The sequence below is a fragment of the Mastigoproctus giganteus genome, chromosome 3, assembly GCF_048544385.1.
Source record: "Mastigoproctus giganteus isolate SK-2022 chromosome 3, ASM4854438v1, whole genome shotgun sequence".
In the NCBI taxonomy this organism is placed as follows: domain Eukaryota; kingdom Metazoa; phylum Arthropoda; class Arachnida; order Uropygi; family Thelyphonidae; genus Mastigoproctus; species Mastigoproctus giganteus.
Genome location: NC_143577.1, coordinates 223,421,492 through 223,437,873, shown reverse-complemented (window position 1 = coordinate 223,437,873; position 16,382 = coordinate 223,421,492). Strand labels below are relative to the sequence as shown.

General features: G+C 36.1%; 1 protein-coding gene across 3 annotated transcripts in view; it reads right to left on the bottom strand.

Moving 5' to 3' along the window:
• The window catches only part of LOC150088784 (adenosylhomocysteinase-like 1), a 333,024-nt gene that overhangs the window by 6,364 nt on the left and 310,278 nt on the right, over window positions 1-16,382 (bottom strand). The gene's annotated exons all lie outside the window — the stretch shown is intronic.

The window sequence follows — 16,382 nt, the reverse complement described above, 5'->3', positions numbered from 1 at the left end:
TTCAGCCATATATAGTCATGTAGGTTAGTTTATTTTTGTATTTAGATAAGTATTTGGAAAGCAACAGCTTAATATACAGATATCCTTTGCTATCGATATTTTGGTGGGAACTTCATAACTTTTGTTGGGTAGCTAAACTTTAAGTTTTGTCAACGGTTTAATTTCTGTAATATTTTGTTAACAAATATTCTACAATATATCGTAAATTTAAATTTTACAATCTTGAAAAGTTAAAATTTTATTCAAATTATGGCTACTATGGGATCCACTTACAAACTTACCCACTCAACCATCCTTTTATTCATCATAGCAACTTACCCTTAATGCCATACTGCTCCAATTTGTACAGTAGTCTTCCACGTGCAACAGTATCAAAAGCTTTCCTAAAAGACTCAAACGGAAATGCCTGTGGGCATTTCTGGTGTGAGTTGCAGCCTTGTCGTTTGTATAGCCTGTGGCATGTATTCTAAGGCTGGTCTAGTAGACAGAGCTAGCTCAACTGCTGATTCTTTTCTGTGCTACTGATGTAAGGAGTGTACCAATCTAAAATTACAATTTGGTGCATTACAAGAATTTGAGTCACCGAAGAAATGAATGCTTGACCTAGAAACAAATGTAACCTGGAACTTGTCAGGACTCAAGTATCTCATGACCTGCCAAGTGATGCAGCCTGGATTCGGGTCCCAGAAAACAACAGTCAAGTGCTGACTGCTCTGGTCAAAGGTGATCTAGTTTTATTGGGAGACTATTGTCAAGGAAATGGGTAAGATTTTTTGTAATAAGGAGAGGTGGTTCATCTAGAACCAGTGTGTTTGCCATGAGCAACAACTGATGATGTTACCAACAGATTGTCAGATTTTAAGGGAGGTAAAGAGAGCATTATTATTCATGTGGGGACTAACAATATTTAAAGTACACAACCTGACCATTTGTTGGATAAATAAAGGACTATGCTTAAAAAATGCTGCACGTCAGATCAGAACATGTACATGTCTGCAATTCTGTCTAGACATAAGACATTATATGCTGAAAGTCTTGTAGATTAACTCGAGACATGAGGGAATCTGCAAAGCTCTTGGGCGGGGTGGGGGGGGATTTTTATCAGTGTGGCCTGCATTTGTAGGTAAAAGGAATCTATTTTGTAGAGATGATATTCATTTGAACATAGGTGGTGCAAGGATTTTTGCCAGTATCATTGAGGAAGAAGGGTAATTTAGATCCATGTTTATCTGATGATATGAGTCAAAGTAATGCTTGCATTCACCTCATGAATTCTTGTTTGTTGCCACAGTAGCCAATGTTGATAAGATGTTCTGAGGGTAGCAAAGTTTCAAACAAGGGGGAAGATGAAGTTTGGGCTACAAACCTAAATAACTTCAAGGGATGTGTCAGGGTAGTAAACTATAGAAGATTACTTAGTCTCAACTGTGTTTACAGTATTCTTGACCCCATCATTACTAATGAATCAGATGACATCACAAGAACCACTGTCAGCAAGTGAATGTGCAATTGTTAGTTGGATGATGAAGAAAGATGTTGCGGTAATTAAATGTAAAGGCACAGGTTTTAACTTCAGAAAAGGGGACTTTAACAATTTATGGGGGTTATATGGCATCTGTAAATTGGGTGGATTGCCAAGGGATGGTGAATACACTTGAATCATGGAATACTCAAAGCAAAAATGCATACATACCTTTAAGCCATGAATGCATACATACCTTTAAAAAAATATTGCAGGAGGAGGAGAATGCTGAAATAGATGACTACGGAACTTAATGGCCAAATAGAGCAGAAAAAGATAGCATGGGACAGTTACAGACCGATGAAAAGTACAGAAGCCTACAACAGGTACAAATTGATCTGTAATAGTACCACAAATAAGGTCAGAGAGACGAAGGCTGTGTACAAGAAACCATTCGTTGAGAGAGCAAAAAATGGGGATAAGAAATTGTTGTATGTGAATACAACAAAGAAGAAAGCTAACCAGATTGGACCCTTTTGCACTGGGTGTGAGAATGTCTTAGATAATCTAGCAGATGTTGCAGATGAATTGAACAAGTAATTTGCATCTTTACTGATAAAAGATCCTTCATGCCAAGAAGAGGTATAGCTGAGCAAGTAAAGCTCAGCTATATGAAACTAGTGATGTCGTAATTACAGATGATTATTTATTGGAAAAATTTCTGAGTATAAAGTATATGCTATCAACTCTGGAAGCCTTTATACTCCCAGTCTAACTTCAGTGGTAAGAAAAATCTTCGAGGCAATGATTAATAGTGCAATCCAGGGACATTTATATAGACATGGCATTCTAAAGGACACACGAGACAGCTTTGTTAAGGGAAAATCATGCTTAACTAAGTTAGTCGACTATTCTGACACAGGTTAGTGGGCTATTTTACTCATGAGCTGGATTTATGGAACAATTTCAACGTAGTTTAGTTCGATTTTAGCACATAATTTGACTCAGTCCTTCATGAGCCTATACTGTATAAGCTTGAACAGTTGGAATTACTGGTAATATTCTAAGATGGATTGCTGAGTGGTTGCAGGACAGAAAGCTGAGGGTTGTGATTAATGGATATTCTTCAGATTGGTGTAACGTCAGGAGTGGGATCCCTCAAGGATTGGTTTTTGGTTCATTGTTTCTCATTTTCATAAATGACATCGACGAAGGGATAGAAGGTATGATGTCAAAATTTGCAGACGACGTAAAGATTGGTAGAGTTATTAATGATCAGTGCTAAGCAGTGCTCCATCAGAATGATTGAACAGACGTCAAAGATGGTCAGAGAAGTGGCAGCTATGTTTTAATGATGCTAAATACAAGGTCTTACACTTGAGGAATAGTAACCTACAAATAAATTATACACTTGGAGTTGAATTAAAAACAGTGGAAGAGGAAAGGGATCTGGGAGTTACAATATGGGCAGATATGAAGTTTTCTGACAGTGTAAACAGGCAGCAAGGAAAACCCATGGTGTCCTATCAATGATTTATAGAACGTTATCCTGTATAGTTAGGAAGGTCATAATCTCACTGTATATAAGGCAACTGTAAGACCACATTTGGAATACTGCATTCAAGTGTGGAGACCTCATCTGAAAAAAAAAAAAAGACAACTTCTTGAAAGGGTCCAAAGACAGGCAACTCGAATGGTGAGATTGGCAGAAGGATGACTGCATGAGGAAAGACTCAGATTATGTGGGCTATAGAACTTGGCAAGCAGGCACCTCAAAGGTGACCTGTGTGCTTTATAAGGCTCTAAGAGGGATTAGTAAAATGAGGGTGGAATTTTCACTGTTATAAAGAATTCAAGAACTAGGAGTCATAAATTCAAACTGCAGGGGTTGAGGTTTAGATTAGATTGTAGGAAGTTTTCTTTTAGAGAGCGAGTTGTTGATACCTGGAACAAGTTGCCCTCTCAGGTAGTTGAGGCTGACAGTTTGAATGGCGCCTATGTAGCCAGGTGGGAAGGAGCAGCAGTGCGTAGCACATGCTTCTTGATTAGACCGGGGTTCGAGCCCGTCACCACCAAAAATACGGAGGATGCAGAAAGGTCGGGGAATGACCACCGCATATTCCCGGAGCAATATGGCCTTATTTGCTAATGCTCCTAAAAAACTAAACAACAACAACAACAGTTTGAATAAATTCAAAGGTCAACTGGATAGTTACCCATGTGAGAAGGGAAGCACATAATTTGCACAGCAATACCTCAACAATGCAGTTTCAATCAGTACAGGATTCACTATAGTGCAGTTTATAATCTGCAATTGATGATTTTGTTTATAATATGCAACTGTGATTGATAATGCAGGCATATACGGCTGACATTTTTCTAAAATTTTCTAGATTGATCTCCACAAATTTGCATCACTTGTTTATTTTAGATCTTTATGCAAGCTTATACAATGGCATACACATATGTAAGTATTGGCATCACTTACTTCCAAAGGTAGTCTAAGTTCAACTTCTTCTTAAGCACGGGTGTATCCTTTTTGTGATTTTTTTTCTCAGTGATCCCTTTATTATGAGTGAAAAAAGAAAGTGGGATAATACCAAGCCAAAGCAATGTAAATAGTAGAAATTAGAAGAGAAACTTGAAATTATCAAATGCCGTGAAGAAGACACTTTGTTTGCCAAACTCGCACGAGACAAAGGAATAAATGAATCATCTCTAAAAATTGTAAAAGAAAAGAATCAGTAAAAAGAGTATGGAATAACTACCAACTCTTTTTGCCTCAAAAAAAATTTAAAGAAAAGAAGCTTTCTAATGGTAAATATGGAACGCCTGCTATTAATATGGATAGAAGATTGCAAAAAGCAAATCCCGTTAAGTCAAATGGAAATTCAAATGAAAGTTAGTCTTTTCAATGCACTAAAAGAAAATGTAATGGAAGAAAATTACGGAGAAGGGGCAACTGATGAAACATTTTCGGCAAGTTGTGGTTGGTTCTTTCGTTTTAAAAAATGCTCGGGGATTCATAATATCCATATTGTAAGTGAAAGTGCAAGTGCAGACAAAGATGCTGCCAAAAAATTTCCTAGATAATTTATAGAAATTATCGAAAATGGTAGGTACAAAGATAACCAAATTTTTAACATTAATGAAATGGGTTTGTTTTGGGAAAAAAAAGGCTTTCTAAAACTTTTCTACCAGCAAATTAAAAAAACACAACCAGGTTACAAAGCATCAAAAGATTATCTGGCACTTTTGCTGGACGAAAACACATCTGGAGTTGTTAAATTAAAAACCATGCTTGTGTATCATGCGGAAAACACCCGAGCACTTAGTGGTTATGCAGAGAAGGCTCTCTCAGTTGTTTGGTATTTAAATAAAAAAAGCTTGGGTAACGAAAACTTTTTATTTGAAGACTGGTTTAAAACTTACTTTTGTCCTGCAGTCGAAGTTACTGCAAAGAAAACAACATGGATTTTAAAGCTTTGTTGTTATAGGATAATGAACCAGAAAAGGCATCCAAACTGACTTTGTGACTTTAATGAAAATGTCAAAATTCATTTTCTTCCACCCAACACAACATCTCTACTGCAACCAATGGATCAAGATGTCATTGTGACATTTAAAGCATATTATTTGAGACAAACTTTTTTGCAAGCAATAAAGGCTATAACCAGAGAAGCTGCACCATCTTTGGCTGAATTCTGGAAAAATTACATCAGAAATGCTACTGAAAACATAAACGAAGCGTGGCTCGAAGTTAGCAAGAGTAATATGAGAGCAGTGTGGAAGCAAGTTTTGCCTCATTGCACAAGCGATTCCTGCAGCTTTGAGTCCGAAATTCAGGATGTTTCTGAAGACATCGTCAAAATTGGACACAATCTTGTATTTGAGTCTTTGTAAATGACTAATGTTCGAGAGTGCATTGATGCATATTCTCAAGTTTACAATAATGATGCTCTCCATAACTTAGACCAATAACGGGCATATGAGGAAGCTGAAGAAAGTCCAGTGTGTAACGAAGGAGCTAGAAAAGTGCGAGAAAAAGAATTTCCCTTACAAGAACTTGAAAAAATGTTTAGGCCAGTGGAAACTGCTTCAGACTTAATTATGAATCACGATCCAAATGTAGATTGTAGCATTAATGCCTGACAAGCGTTAGAAAATGCCATTCAATGTTATCAAGAACTTCACAAAGAAAAGAAGAAAAACAAAATGGAGCAACTTAGGATTAGATAGATTTTTCTTTAATCAGTAAAATTTTCTAGCATTCATTTTTACAAAATAAAATTGTCATTGTTTTCCATTTTCAAAATAAAATTTATCAATTAATTTCATTCTTATTCTACCTCATTACTATTTGTATTTATTATTTTTCTAACTAATCATGCATAATTATTTCTACTATAAAAAAAACCCTTTGATACCCACGAATCATTATTTTTCCTGTTGAAACTATTCCCCGTTTAGTGCTGATTCAGTCAGTGTGGTAGTTTTTTCCCAATGCATTAACCACACCGTGCGAGGTATTACTGTATTTTCCTACCTACTTTTTTTTTGGTAGCGCAGCAAAAGCCTGTGGCTTCCTTTTACTATATAGTAAATATTATTACAATTACTAATTTCAAAAGTCTGGAAGCAACCCACTAATGGATCCCTGGATATTTCTACAGCTCCTAACATGTTTCAACCAAGTCGCAGAGCCTACAGTGTCTGATCAGATGGCACGAAGTGAGTTTGCAAAAAAAAAGAGTCACTGATTAATTTGACTGTTCCTCTATAGACAGATTTCAGAATTTAAGATGTATTCAGGTGTTTCCTCCAGATCTCGATTTGGGAGGGAGTATAAAATGTAATAATAATAAGTAAGGTATTTTTATTAGTATTAAAATGGAAGAATGATGCAAGGAAGCAAAATTTTGTAAAATCAGCTTTCAAAAATAGAATAATATGAATCTAAAGTATTTATATTTTAGCATTAGCATTAGTAGAGGCATATGATGCAAGAAAGCAAGCTTATATAGCATCAGCAAAAAAAAAAAAAAAAAAACCTTCCCATTTCACCCATCCATTCAACTCCAAAATGCTTGTATAGTTCTGCCATGAATTTAAAGTTTTTGACCTCTACTACGACAGATGGAAGTTTGCTCCAACTTTCAACCACCCGCTGGCTAAAGTCAAATTTCTGCACATCTATTCTACAATTGTCTTTCCTCAATTAGAATTTATGTCCCCTCAGGTTAGTAATCTGAGCAAGACGAAGAATTCCATCAGCATTGAGCTTCCTTAAATCATTGAAGCCCTTATAGACCTCAATTAGATCATCTCAGAGGTGCCTTGTCTCTAGACACGGCAATTTGCAGAACTTTTTGAAGTCTTTCTTCGTAACAGCAACCTTTTGTTCCATTCACATATCTCATTACCCTTCACTGTACTCATTCCAGCACTCTACATCCTTCCTAAAATCAGGCCTCTAGACTCAAGGTGTGGCCTGACCACTGCCTTATACAAGGGGACAATCACCTCCTTAACTCTACTAGCAAAATTTTTGTATATCATTGACAAGAAACATGGGCTACTCTTGTAGCCTGTCTGTACTGCTCAAAAAACTTCATATCTGACTGCACAATTACCCCTAGGTCCTTTTCATTTTCTACTACCCTGAGAGTAGTACCACACAGTTGGTACATTATTCTGGGGTTACTGCTACCCATATGCAGTAGTTTACATTTGTCAATGTTAAACCTCAGTTGCCACCTCTCAGCCCATCTGCTCAACTTTTCTAGATCCTGTTGCAGTAGTATACCATCATTAACAACCCTGCCAACCTTCGTATTGTCTGCAAACATTAACTCCGATATACCTTCATTAACATCACTGATAAATACAGAAAAACAACACTGGGCCCAACACCGAACCCTGGGGACTCCGTGAAGAGCAGTGTCCATTGATTACCACTCTGTCTTCTCCCACTCAACCATCCTTTTATTCGTCATAGCAACTTGCCCTTAATGCCATACTGCTCCAATTTGTACAGTAGTCTTCCACGTGCAACAGTATCAAAAGCTTTCCTAAAATCCAAGTATATGATATCAAAATTATTTTTTTGCATCCAGTTCCTTTCTGAGCACATCACAGTATCCAATGAAACTTGTAAAACAAAACTTCCCCTTAACAAATACATGCAGTGTCTGAACTATAACTGAAATCTTGTCTAGATGATCCTGCAATGCATCTTTAACCAGTGAAGTCATTATTTTCCCTGAACAGAAGTTAAACTAATAGGTCTGTAATTACTGGTGTCACCCTTTGATCCCCCTTTGTGAATTGGGGACACATGCACACCTCCAGCAGACCTCCCCCAAGTCCAAGGAAGATTTCATAATTATGGTTAAGGGTTTGATTTCTTCCTTTGCTGCCTCCTTTAATATAACTGGATAGCCATTGACACTAGGTGCCTTTTTTATGTTCAATTTCAACAATTTCTCCAGTTCCCTACTGGAAGTGGAGAAATTAGCCTCCACTTCCCTACAGACTTCCTCATGTGTTAATGTAGATGCAAAATATTCATTCAGTTTGTAAGCTACCTAAGCAGGTTCATCAACAATCAAACTGTCGATATCAAGTGGACCAATCTGATTCATCTCCTTCCTTCTAGAGTTTACATAAGTAAAGAACTCTGCTGTTTTTTTTTTGCATCCCTTACCAACGATTTCTCATAATCTGTCTAATTTCCTTTGTGACTTGACTACAGATTATATCTATCACAGGCTTTTGTGTCCTCACTTTTTAGCTGCTATATTTTGTAGGTGCCGAAGTAACAAAAAAATCAGCAGGTGAGGTATCCTCCTGCTGTACAATATAACGTAAAGCTGACTCGATAGCAGTTAAACCTTCCATGTGTATGTTTCTTTTTTTGTAGTTTCTGTGCACTCTTCATAGTTATCTTCACTTTCATCTTTTTGTTCGTCAAAAAGCTTTATGATCATGTCATCAGTCATTTCCAGCTGTTCATCAGAATTCATCCACTCTTTAATATCCTCTGTAGTAAGAGTGTCCAAAACAGGAAGGTTATTGGCTAGTTCTAAAAGGGTTTCCTCACCCCTTTCATCTTCATTTGCCATCTAATTCTCGTTGGTTTTATTTTGGGAGCATAAAATATTTTTCCAGGATTAAATAAGAGTAGATGTTTTAACATCATTCAATGCTTCTGCCAACCAGTAAATAACATCCTTGATGTTTATTTTTTTAAAATTCTCAACAACAGTGATCCCTATTTCAAGATTTTGAAGCAAATGTTTTAAGAGACGTGCCTATAGTTGCATTTCAAAGTTTCCAAAATGTATCTTGATCTAGAGGCAGAAGAAGGGATGTTACATTAGGTGGTAAAAACAGAGCTCTGATGTCACCAAAAACTAGTTCACTTGTGTGTGGATGGGATGGAGCATCATCTAAAATTAAAAGTGCTTTGTGGGAAAGTTTCTTTTTGTTCAAATATTTTTTGTGTTAGGGACAAACTCTTCATGAAACCATGTTTTAAACAAACTTTAATCCATCCATGCATTGTTTTGATTTGCGTAGTTAATGGGCAAACATTTTACATTTTTTAAGCTCGGGAATTCTTTGATTTCCCAATGAGAGTTAGTTTAAGCTTATATCTCCCGGATGAATTTGAACAAATTCATCCGGGAGATATAAGAACAAAGATGAATTTGAACAAATTCATTCATTATTCTCTCCTTGCTTTGTTTATAACCAGGAGTTGATTTTTATTTTCTAGCTGCAAGTGTTTTGGATGGAAGCACTTTATAATTCAGGTCTGTTTTGTCACAATTGTAAATTTGATCCAAATTAAAATTTTCTTCTTGAATAATTTTTGCTAATTTAGCAGCAAATGTTGCTATTTCTTCCGTACTAGCTGATAATTTTTCCCCAGTGATGTTCAGATTTCTAACTCCAAACATTTTTTTCCAACAATCAAACCAATCAATACGTGCAGTAAATTGTTCTTCCCCTCCATGCTTATGAAATTCTAAGGCCTTAGCCTGTAAAATCGGCCTTCCTTTGTCTCTCATCTGTGTGAACCACAAGAGGAAAAAAAAAAAAAAAAAGAGCTTCAGAAGTTTGTTCATTCTCCTTTCTTCATTGTTTTTCTATTCAAATTTTCACTAGCACATACAGATGCTCTTTGTGAACACCATTTTCCAATTTCTGCTCTCTTTCTCCTTCAGTCCTCTACAGTCACTTCACCAACACCTAAGTCACTAGCTACTTTTTTTTTATTGTTTCTCCTTGATCCAAGCATTTCATTGCATTCAACTTCAAATCTAAAGACACAGCAATACGCTTTGGTTTTCCACTAACCCTAATAACATAGATGATACATGACAAATAAAAAAAATTAGAGTAAAAGGTCACAAAATCAACAAATGCAAAAGATCAGCATGGCTAGACAGTCAACTGGTGCGAGTTCCAGCTCTGTGCTGAACTACGTACCCTTGTCTTTGATGACAAAGTATACACAGTGCAGCAATTAAATAATGAGACTGTGTGCGCTCTGCATTTAGTATTAGTATTAATAAAGTAAGAGGCCAAAACAGTACATGATTAGATCTGCTAGAGTGTGCTCTTTCCAATGAGTGCAAGTTGAAACTTGTCCAGTCAGTAGTTCATGATTCATGATGGAGAGAGTAATAGTAGTTTTGTGCATGTCTTCAGAAAATTGAAAATGGAGCAAAGAACAGTTATCAAGTTTTATTGTAAATTGGGAAAAAGTGCTACGGAAACTTTTGATGATTTAAAAAAAGTTTATGCTGATGAATGTTTGTCTCAATCATGACTGTTTGAATGGTTTTCTCATTTTCGTAAAGGAAGTGAGTCTTTAGAGGATGATCCCTGACCTGGCTAACCAAACTCTGTTTGAACACTAGAGATTGTCACACAGGTTTGAAAAATTGAGACTGAAGACAGATCAATTTCAACGAGGTTGCTTGCTGAGATGATCGGTAGCAATAAGGAATCGGTAAGAGAAATTCTAAAAGATCTGGGTAAGAAACAAATTTTTTCCCATTTGGTACCACATTCATTGAGTTTCGAGCAACGAGAGTAGCGTATTGCATTGAGTGTTTGTGGGAGGGGGAAAAAAATCTATTCCAGTTATCGAACACCCCCCATATTCTTTGGATTTGGCTCCCACAGATTACTTTTTGTTCCCCAAAATGAAAACAGCCAAGGAAAGAGCATGATACGGGACAATAGAGGACATCCAGGATGCAGTGACTGACCAGCTGAAAGCAGTACCAGAAGAGGAGTTCCAGAAGTGTTTTAAAACTTGTACAAAAGATGTACACAGTGTGTACACATCAGAGGTCATTACTTCGAAAATATATAACCTTACTTTGCCGTTAGTCTTATTCTTCTTTTTTGTAGTAGCATCAGTCTTGTTATTTAATTGGTACATTGTGTATACAACGTTGACAATTCACCTTGCATAATGCAGAGCCTCGGTTAAACAAGTCTTGGTTAATCGGAACTCTACTGTATTTACCCACCTCTCTTTCTACTAACATACCTCTGTAATGTTGATAGAGCCCCCTTGCTGGAGAATGGGCTTTACGACCCCAGAATACCTAAGTATCAAAACATTTTAGCAGGATACTGCCATCTATCCATTATATTTAACATTTTTGCTCCTATACCTATTCCAACTTTACCTTCCTTACCATTTACTGGTTGTCACCTTTTTCCCTTTCCATGCACTGTTCGTATATACTGGTCAATCACACTATTGTTTCCTTTAGCTAGATATACATCCCTTAAAAAATTTTAAAATTCATTTCTCTAAAGTATTCCACTAAAATTTAAAAATAACCAAAAATTTCTAAAAATTCACCATAGTAATATTTTGGTCATACACTTCAACGATGTCAAATGCAACTTATAAAAATTAACTATTTTTAAAAATTAGTTCACAACATACATCCTGGTATTATATCTTCCTTTCATAAGAGTAACTACTCATTATTTGCTAAATATTCAAAAACAATCTACAAAAACCTACAATTTAGGTGTCTGAACATGAATGCTGGTAACCAGTATTTTGTATATTATACTATGAATTTAAACAGTGTAATAATATACATATTGATTATGTGTATTATTACACTGTTTAAATGATTAGTATTTTTCATATTCTTTCAGCTTTCCCCATCTTCCTTTCTTACATTTCCACTTTTCTCTCCTTAATGCACTGAATTGTGACCCTCTGCATTTTCATTAATTTGTTTTCTAATTTTGTTAGTCACATTGTTGTCTTATCTTTTAATAATAATGTTTTTTTAAATATTTCATTACTTTAGTGTTTATCATCTTTTATCTTTTTGGGTAAGCCCTTAGTCATAACTGCAAAGGGGATGTTGTATATGTTGATGTGCCTTACATATAGAATAAAGAGTTAATATTAGAAAATTGACACAAAACTTGTCATACATCATATCATTAAAAATATTAGAAAGAACGAGGGCTGTAGCACAGGACCACAAGGAACTCCACTTGTAACACTGGTCTATCTAGAGCACTGCCCATTTATAACTCCTAATGCTCCTTTATACAATCTTCTACTAATTAACCACTGCTATATCTACAATTGCATCCTACCTGCAATATCACACTTTTCCAACTTATACACAAGACGTCATATGGGATCATATCAAAAGCTTTTCTAACATCTAAGCAAAAATTATATCAAACAATAAAACTATTGCAACTCTTTTATATCATTATTACTCAAGTGACCTTACACTGCATCCTTAACTGTAATTCCATAATTTTCCTGCCACAGAAGTCAGACTTAAAGGTCTGTAATTGCCTAAATCATAACTGGAACCCCTTTGTGTAGAGGAGAGATTGAATATTTCCAGTGTTATGGTACTTCACCTAAGGATGGTACTTAAATATAATAAAGTACCGCTAGGGGGCTTTGCTCACTCACCCACACTTTTCTACGTAAAATGTAGACATATATGGAGTAAGTCAAATCTTTTCTCTGTAAAATACACACCTGTCTGTAAAATACACACCTGATCGATATCTAATCAGGAAATGACCTATGTAATTATTTACCTGTGCATTTGTAGGGCTTGGCATTCTCCAGGTCGAATAAATATCATTTTGTAATTATTTACCTGCATTTACATAGGTCACTTACGAAAAGGCCTTTTGCTTCGGGTTCCATAATGCGTGAGGAATATTATTGCATCTGAAAGAGCAGGACTAAAATACTGAAATATTTATAAACTATACAAATATTTAAAATATTTAACTATTTATAAATACTGTATCCAGTATTCATTAATATACAAAAAATGTTACAATGGACACGAGGTTGGTGAATTTTATGGAGGTAGTTGTCAATAATTAATTGCGTTTGTAGTGACGTAATTGCCTCACCCTCTTCTCCCATTGGCTCGAATAGATATCACTAGGAGGAAAACTTTTTAATGTATAGAGAGAGTACCATACATAATAAAGCCAGTGTCTACACGCATAGCATTAGTAGAGGCATATGATGCAAGAAAGCAAGCTTATGCATCAGCCAAAAAAAAAAAAACCACTCCCATTTCATCCCTCCATTCATTCGAAATACCTGTCCAGCTGAGCCTTAAATTTATTTAGGCTATCAACTTCCACAAACAAGGGATGGAAGTCTGTTCCACCAACCAACTACCTGCTGTCTAAAGGCAAATTTCTGCACATCTATCTTACATCTGTCTTTCCTCAATTTGAATTTATGCCCTCTCAGGTGATTATTCTGAGCAAGAGGAAGAATCCCATCGGCACTGAGCATACTCAAACCATTCAAGGCTTTATACACCTTTATCAGATCACCTCGCTGGTGCCTAGTCTCCAGACACTGTAATTTGCAAAAAACTTAAGCCTTTCTTCGTAAGAGCAACCCTCTGTTCCATTCACTAACCTTGTTGCCCTTCTCTGTACTCATTCCAGCAGCTCTACATCCTTCTTGAAATGAGGCCTCCAGACCTGTATACAGTACTCGAGGTATACTGTATACTCATACTTCACATGCTCCTTGATTAGACCGGGGTTCGAGCCCGTGACCACCAAATACGGAGGATGCGGAAAGGTCAGGGAATGACCATCGCATATCCATGGAGCAATATGGCCTTAGTTGCTAATGCTCCTAAAAACCAAATAACAACAACTCATATTTCAAAACCTTTTTCACTTCAATGGCATGCATTAATCAAAACTGTTTTAATCTGGTTTTCCTTTTTGCACTTCTTTCTAGATAATAGTGAATATCCACCAAATACTCATCCACTTTCAGAGGAAGGCATTCAGCTCCCTTTCAACATGTAAACTAATCAGATGCCAAGAACTGTCTATTACCACCAGATGCTCAATCTTCTCTTTTAATACCCATTAAAAGAGGAACTTAGCACTTACTACTTCAGCTTTCAGGCCTCCCACAGTGGGACGTTATCAGCACTAACTGCCAGAGTTTCAAAAGGAATCCCACATGCTTTCATCCATGCAAGATTCCTTCAGAAAATTGTCTGGCAGTTGGGCTATTTTCTCCTGACCAACCAGAAGGGTTAGATGTTCAGTGCTTCACTCTGTAGAGACCTTCCACACTAGCACTGAGAGCAAGCTGTTTTTTTTTGTTAGGAAAAGTCATCATGATGGGATATTAACTTGGAATCACTGATTAGTAATGGCTTTGAAAAATGTTTGTTTGTTATTTGGTTTTTAGGAGCATTAGCAATTAAGGTCATATTGCTCTGGGGATAAGCGGTGGTCATTCCCCGACCTTTCCGCATCCTCCGTGTTAGCATTAGCATTAGTAGAGGCATATGATGCAAGAAAGCAAGCTTATTCAGCATCAGCCAAAAAAAAAAAAAAAAAAAAAAACAACCACTACTCCCATTTCACCCCTCAATTCGTTCGAAATACCTGTCCAGCTGAGCCTTAAATTTGTTTAGGCTATCAACTTCAACAACAAGCGATGGAAGTCTATTCCACAAACCAACTGCCCGCGTGTTTGGTGGGCACCAGCTCGAACCCCAGTTTAATCTTAATGCCACACAGTGCGTGTGCTACGCACTGCTTCTCCTGCCCACCTGGCTACGGAGGCACCTATTTGAAAAATGTACCATTTTTGAAAGTCATTACTACCGCTTCTTTCCATCATAAAATATCACTAACAATGTGTGCTATTTTTATTCTTCCACATTCAATAGTTTTTTGTGCTGTTTTTTCAAGAACAAAGACAAATGTTAAGAATAAGCACTGCATTCAGCATGTATTACACTGCCATGGCTATATTTGTGAGTACCATGCTGAAATAGCATCCCAGAATACACACCATATATCAATAAGATTTAATGTATGAGTAAATAAATTATTATGATGAAAGGCTTGATTACTGATTTCCAATTTTAGCAAAGTTATGGTCAGACTGGCTCAGTGTTCAGGCAAATTGGTGAAATGGGATTTTTTTTTTTTTTTTAAAGTAATACAAGTTACTTTATACAGTAACTTGTATACAAGCTACTGCATACAAGTAGCTTATACAAGATACTGTATAAGCTTGCTTTCTTGAATCATTTGCCACCACTAATATGAAACCACCATTCTGATGTAGTTCACCTGTAGGTAGCCCAATGGCCATGTTGAGAGTACAACCAGTAAAATGTATGATGGGTGAGGGGATCTGGAACTTTTTTTTTTTTTTTTTTTTTACAATACAGCACTGGATACTATCATCTCTGAAATGTTACATCTATTTTCTTTCTCAGTGGACTGTACAGTGTTCTTTTGCTTATTTGTTTCAGATGTCTCATTATACTATGATTCCCACTTGAAACTAAAAAATCACATTTCCATATAATACACTGAATATCTTGCATGTCTTTTTAAATATGTTGCACTTCTTTGGAAAACTTACTGAAAGACATTTCTACATCAAATTTAGCTTTACAGCAGACATATAAAAATATGTTGAACATTACAAACAGAGTATAACTGTGATATCTAACATTTTGTTTACCAAATTTCATATTTTATTCAGTGCAGAATGACACACTTGATGGCCAATTTATTAACTGGAGATGAAGAATGAAATTAAACATTAAGTTATATGTGATGATATAGCTTCAAGTAATTTTCATTTTTTGTTTCTAAAGCATTCCTTTAAAGGAAAGACAAATGATTTTTTTTTTTTTTACACAATTACAATGGTGGGTAGAATTTGACCTGGGCATTCAATATGACAGGTTGAGTATGTACAGCTACATGATAATTTTGCAGTCAATGTTTGCCAATCTCCTTTCATCAGGCAAACCTGCCAGTGGTATGAGAGCCTCTTAATGGCAATCTCAAAGAAATCTACAGGGTGATATTACAGCCAATCATGAACCTTATCCTTCACTTCATCACTGGTTAAAAATTATCCTCCAAGGAGCACAAGTTTTCAGAGGGGAAGGAATGATCACATGAGAAAAATTCAGCAAAAATTCATGGGTTGGAAGTGTAAGATCTCTATAACAATACACATTGTCATGGAGAAAGCTCACTTCCAACCCACTGAAATCATAACATCTTCCCATACAAATTTGGAACACATTTTCAGGACACCTCAGTAATACACACAGATGGCATAAATCCCTAGGCATTTGATATGAATAACCCTTTCACATCCCAAAAGACCACAAACTACATTTGCACCATCAAATTTACACTATCCTCATATTGTATGGCAAAAACATTAGACTATCAGAGGTGCTTTCAAAAGTGCAATTAATACTAGTAGCAGAATACTTTTAAGGCCTGAAGTCCTAATTTGACAAACTTTGCATAATAAAAATATCTTCAAACAATTCAATTTGCAGTCTTAACAAAA